We start from the raw sequence: 6,789 nt of genomic DNA, 5'->3' as shown, positions 1-6,789 counted from the left end.
AAAAGGAAAAAAAATGCAGTTTTGTAAACATTTTTAACTAGTTTATATATGCATCTATCAATTATATTCATAAAACTTTAAGCAACACATGGTATTTGGAATATTTTTTATTCTTATCCTTTTAAATGCTTAATATTCTCATTGTGAATTTAAAAATAATACTAAAATATGAAATTATTTAAATTTATACATACTCCGATCATTTCATAATTATTTATGATTTTGTGCTCGCAAGACTCATTTAATAAATAAATTGAATCAAGCTCGACTTTAGTCAACTAATCTAGAGTAGACAAGTTGTTAATGTTAAATATCTCATATAACAATTAGCACATCAATATATATAATGGTGTTTACTTCCATTTCTTTCTCAGATTTTTTTTGATGAGTAAGAAAATTTATTGATCCTCATAATTAGGCTAATTATAGCCCAAGTACATAAATGGTATACAAGAGAGAAATACCTAATTACAGCCAACAAACAAAAAAAGAAGCATATAAGTCATTAAAATTAACCCCCTCTAATACAATAGCCTTAGCCCAAAGTAACAAAGATTAGGTTTTTTCTTGTATACGTCCAGTTTACTTTATTACTCCTATTGAAATATATAATATTTTTACTTATAAAAACAATATGTGCTAGTAATTTGAAGTTTTGTTTTCAAAAAGTTTCCAAATGTATATCTCATCAAAAAGAAATTGCCTAAAGTATCAACAAAATATAGAATGCAGCCTTTCTTGGTAACCGTTGGATTGAAAGGATGAATGAGAGAGTTATAAGGATTTTAAAAATTAATTGAGGAATGATTTATGGTTGTTTGGGTTGCGGGAAACACGGGCATATTTGTAGGAGTTAATGTGGTTTAGTTCATGGCCTTATTTCTAGTTCATTCTTATTGTATATGTTTGTGTGGGATCCTTGGGTTAGGCTTAAGAGAGTAAGATTTATATTTGTTTTATTTGGACAAAACCTGTAAGGCTTTAACCATTGACTTTGTATAATACCTCAGATTGTGAAAATATGTATTATGTTACAAATTAGGCAAGTAGATTATGAAGGCGATACAATGGTGTTAAATCCTACATGAGTGAGATGCTAACTAAACTTGCTCGAATTGTAACTTTAATTTATTCAGTTGGAGCATAGAGCAGGCAAAAGATATCAGAACCTGCAAACTTGCTAGGCCTTGACGAGGATGTCAAGGATTTGTGTATAGAATGTTTTGTCCCAGATGAATTCCTGCATTTTCTTTTTTAGCATACATGCTTGGAATATGCAACATCTGGTACAACATTTAATTGGTCCATTTGGGGCATAGTGCCGATGAATGGTACTGGTGTCAACCTCACACTATCATGTGGTGCTAGGGCACTATTGTAAGGACTCAGAAGGCCCAAGCCACCATACACCAAAAGAATTAGACAATGTTACAATTGCTACCACTTAGAATCATTATAAAGGGCCTAAACTTCTCTCTCTGCAAGTAATGTGAGATTTTATTCACCACCTTTCTATATCTAGGAGAAGAAAAAGGTTTAATTTGGTTAGTTGGAAAAAGGTTTGTCAATTGATTTATTGTGGTGGTTTGGGGATAAAAAATTTGAGGTTGTTTAATAGAGCACTATGTAGGAAATGGCTTTGGAGATCTCACATGGAGTCGGTTCATGCAGGAAATTCCAAGTTCTTTGTTTATTCTTTTTACAGAATTTGAACTCAAAGGAGCTATGAGTTTCCTTGGAAAAATATTTGGAGAGTGAAGGTTCCTACCAAGGTGGCTTTTTTCAGTTGGGTGGTATCTCTAGGTAAAGTTTTGACAACTGACAATCTTAGGAGGAGTGGTATGTGCATAGCTGATTGGTGTGTTTGTGCAAGAAGGATGGAGAATCTGTTAATCATCTTTTTCTTCACTGCGAAGTGGCCATGTCTTTGTGAAATGAGGTTTTTAATCAGACAGGTTTACTTTGGGTGATGATTCCTTCTTGTCTGATCTGGTGTATTTTGCTCGAAAGAAATGAGAGATGCTTTGAAGACAAAGAACATTCGATGGGAGAACTTAGGGATTTTTTTTTAATACTTTGTGTCTGTGGGCTAAAACTCTACTAATGGATGATGTTAACTTCCTGAATTTGTATTAGCTTTTCTTTTGTTTTTAGAGAGGTGGGTATTTCCTTTGTATAAGTCCTATGTACTTGGGCTTTGCCTATTCTTGGGAATCAAGTTTCTTATTAATTATCAAAAAACAATTCTTGACATCCTTGTCAGGCCATTCTATCATAGCAGCAGGACGGAAGTAACTTCTAATTGGGATTGACTTTATACCATTTGTAATGGCCTAAGGAAGGTGTAAGCCAAATCTTGGCTTATACTCCAAAAGGACTAGCCAATGTTACAATTAGAGCCCATTCTAATCATAATGAATTTTAACTTTTCTCTCCCAAGTAATGAGGAATTTGTTCACTATCTTCCTATATGCAATTTGGTATAGGCCCAATGAGGATCTCAAGTATCTTTTTTCTTTTCTCTTCCAATGTACATGATTGAAAAATACATCCAACACTTTATTATTCAATCGAGGGTGGTGTTGTTAATGTGAATTAGACTGAATAAGAATAATCTACAATAATTGAAGCTAAATTTTAATTTTATAGTTAAACAGTTATGAGTTCTGCTTAGAAACTCATTCTTTGTGTGAATTGTCTTTGAATGCTACAATTCTATTATTATTTTGTTAACCTTTCATTCTAAGATTTTGTTTAAAAAATTCAGGAGGTGGAAACTATTGTCCATCCCAAGGTTAGAGAACTGAAAAACATTGATGATTTAACTCCCCGAGAATTGTTTACAAAGCAGCACAAGGCTATGCTAAAAGCGGGAGAGCAATGGATGAAGGACACAGCAACATCTTGTACAGTGGTCGGTGCCCTCATTATTACCATAATGTTTGCTGTAGCCTTTACTATTCCTGGTGGTAACAAGCAAGATACAGGCTTGCCACTATTTTTACAGGAAGACTTGTTCATGGTCTTTATAATTTCAGATGCCTTGTCCCTCTTTTCCTCTTCAACCTCAGTCATAATATTTTTGGGAATTCTCACATCTCGATATGCAGAAGATGATTTCCTCAGGTCTTTACCAACAAAAATGATAATAGGCCTTTCCACCCTCTTCTTTTCTATTGCGACCATGATGATTGCCTTTTCTGCTGCTCTTTTAATCATGCTACGTGAGCAATCATGGATTGTTGACCCTATCATTTGTTTTGCTGGTGTTCCAATCGCCCTCTTTGTAATGATGCAATTTCGTCTTCTTGTTGAAATGTTCATTTCAACTTATGGACCAGGCATCTTAAATAGGAAAACAAAGCTTACTTTTAACTAATACCTTGTGCAATATAGTGAATAATGTGTTATTATGTGTAAAGATGTAAACAATTTGAGTTGGAGTAAACAGTGAGTTGTAAAAATTTGGTCATTTACTTTTATCAATCGAGTTGGTATTCCAGTTTTCACCAAATTTATTTTGTATTCATGCGTAGCTCTTTATCTTTCAAGCAAGTTTGAGTTTTTTTTTTCTCTTTTTTTCTTCTTTTCTTTTCTTTCTTTCAAAGCAAGTTTGAGTTTGTTCACGGTTACTTAATTTTAACCAAATAGATTACTTTTATATATTGTAGTCTATTGTATGACTTTATTTACAAATTTTTACAAAAAGAAAAAAAATGCAGTTTATATATGCATCTATCAATTATATTCATAAAAATTTAATCAACACATGTTATTTGGAATATTTTTTATTCTTATCCTTTTAAATGCTTAATATTCTCATTGTGAATTTGAAAATAATACTAAAATATGAAATTATTTAAATTTATACTTACTTCGATCATTTCATAATTATTTATGATTTTGTGCTCGCAAGACTCATTTAATAAATAAATCGAATCAAGCTCGACTTTAGTCAACTAATCTAGAGTAGACAAGTTGTTAATGTTAGATGGCATTATTGTATTAAGCATAACTCATGAGGGCATAATCGTTAATTGAATGTTTAGTATATATTGTGGAACATTAAGGAGTAATCGATCGAAGCGGAGTTGAGCCATAATTAATCACTTAAGTACTTAATTAGCTAACATATAATTATGAATTATATTCAATATATAGGTATAATTGACTAGGCATAACTAATTGAATTACATATTATATATTTAGTAATAAAGGTAACTATGCGTATGTTATTAAATGTAATATGTATAGAAGCATATATATATGTGTGTGTGTGTGTGTATAAAACTATTAATATATAGAAATAAAATATATATATATATTCAATGATTTATGGACAAGCTCTAACCGAGTTGAGCTAGCTAGTCGAGTTGTGCATGAACGAGTGAGCTTTAACGAGCTTTAATCAAGTTGAGTCGAGTTTAATTGAGTATGTATCATTTATTAATCGAGCACATTTCTACTTTCATGATCGAGTTTTTTTTTCATGAATCAAGTTCTGTTCGAATTTAACCGAACAAGTATCGGGAGCAATTATATGGACTGATTCATTTACAACCCTAATTGAATTCCATCTTGTTTTTGTTCTAACTTTTACATACTTGTTCCAGCCGAGATTGGTTTGTGCCAATGCATACCTGTTTCAGCCGAGACAGACTAGTTTAGAACCGATACAGAATAGTTTGGAGCCTATATTCAACATCACCGATATTTCCAACTAATCAACTAGTACAAGCCAAAATTTGATCATTTAGGTTTGTCTCTTGTGCTCTTTCCACATATTTCACACGATTTCAGCTCGAAACCATTCTTGACTCATTCTGTCCGTGTCCTTTTTATTTTTTTCCCCTTTCAAAATCTAATTTATTTTCTTAACTTCTCGATCACCAACATGTCGCATATTGAGTGGCTATTTTTGGTCACATCATGCCTAAGTGACATGTAGTGATGGATGGGAGTGATTACATTAAATATAGTAGGAAATTAGTAATTACAGTATTGAAATTGTTCAAATTGTAACATCGGGGAGTAATCTTACGCATGAACTCATAGGAACTAAATTGTTATTTGGCCATTTTCATTTGTATATACTCAAATCTGATCATGTCTAAGCTGCCTGAGTATCTTCTCAGAACCTGCCGTCTTAACCATCTTGATGCCTCCAAAGCAGGATTGGTGAAACCATGATAACCTCCCAATACTTTTCTTAATCAGGTCATAAACGTTGACATTGAGATCAAGATGCAAATGCTCTATGAACTTGCAGGACTCATTCTTTTACTAAATCAAATTGAGATTGGCAGTTGGTTATTTTTGGTGTATATATCATTAATTGATAAATAAATTTTGTGGAAAAGATTAAATTTCTTGTTACTGATTTTTGTATTTAGATTATGGTTTGTGTAATTCAAGCATATTGTGTCTTTATTTTTGTTACGTTTCGCTGCATTTTTCATATTGTTTAGTATTACTCAGTACACTTGCATGATGTTCATTATTATTTAAATTTAGTAAATAAAAATATTATAAACAGCTAAGTTAACATACATGATTTGAATCAGGAATTTTGAGCTCTATATCAAAGTCCAAAAGCATATCTCCTCCCGAAACTAATACCCTCATGCCCAAACACCCCTCTCTACCAATTTTTCCACCAGAGAGAAGGGGGCTCCTCCTCTTCCTCCTCTTTCCCTATCCATCTACATTGTCCATGAACTATTTTAGTTGTTTAGTTGTATTTGTTGTCATTTTCCTTCAAGGCTAAAAAACAATGATTTGTAGTTTTCTAGCAACCTTCGAGACACATCTCCCATATGAGAAGATTCCCAAGGTGCCGATTCTTCAAATAGAAGAAGCAGTGTGCTAAAACGACGTGTGAGTGTCTCTCATGTGCCACCAAAAGTGGCGCGTGGGGCACAAGTGCCTTCCCTTCCCTGAGCCAAGTTTGCCACTTTTGCTTGGCCAAAAACTTCATTTGAGAGCTTGTCCAAGCATTAGGAGAAACCCCTTACATAGTAGCAACGTAATCACATTGACCCTTGTAGCCTTGGACATAGGGAAAGTCTTACCAAGCAAGAAAACGTGTAAAACCCTGGGCGAGAAAGGGCTTAGACTTGCTAGATTGAGCAAATGCATAATTCGGGAGAGTAAAGACTTAGAGCGATGGGCGAGCAACAAACATGGTGGTACAACTACATAAACGTGTTCAGAAACTATTTCCACACCTTGTTGAGGGATCAGACTAATGACTGGACACATTTCCTACACTAGGATAGGAGTTTAAACAAGCACCCAAAAACTTGGAGTGCTCAAAGACAATGTGGGAGTGCTCGGAAGTGACCCCCGATCAAATGCCCTCATGCACTCCTTAATTCTGCAAAATGACATCACAATAAGAAGAATCACGAGCTCACCTCCCACTGCGACCACGAGTAGAATCTTTATCGCTACGTATACAACATTCAGCCTTGACAGACTGAAAGACCTGTTTGAGAAGCCCGCTTCTCCTTGGCCAAACTTCAGAATGCAATAGAGATCATCATTACAACTAAAATCACCTCCTTTAATCTAGCATTCAGCTTGACAATTGGGAACTACTTAGCAATGGGCCAATTTCACAATACATGACTAGGGGTGAATTCGATTTGATCTAGTTGGTGCATAGGGGGTTTTTGAAACTGGACCAAACCCCTTCAATTCAGGATTTTTCCACCCTGGATTGGGCCAAATAGCCATATGGATTAGACTGAACTGTTAGCTATCGGTCTTGTCAGTCCGTTCAGTCTA

This window comes from Carya illinoinensis, chromosome 13 (assembly GCF_018687715.1).
Source record: "Carya illinoinensis cultivar Pawnee chromosome 13, C.illinoinensisPawnee_v1, whole genome shotgun sequence".
NCBI lineage: Eukaryota > Viridiplantae > Streptophyta > Magnoliopsida > Fagales > Juglandaceae > Carya > Carya illinoinensis.
Note: the sequence above shows the minus strand (reverse complement) of the source record.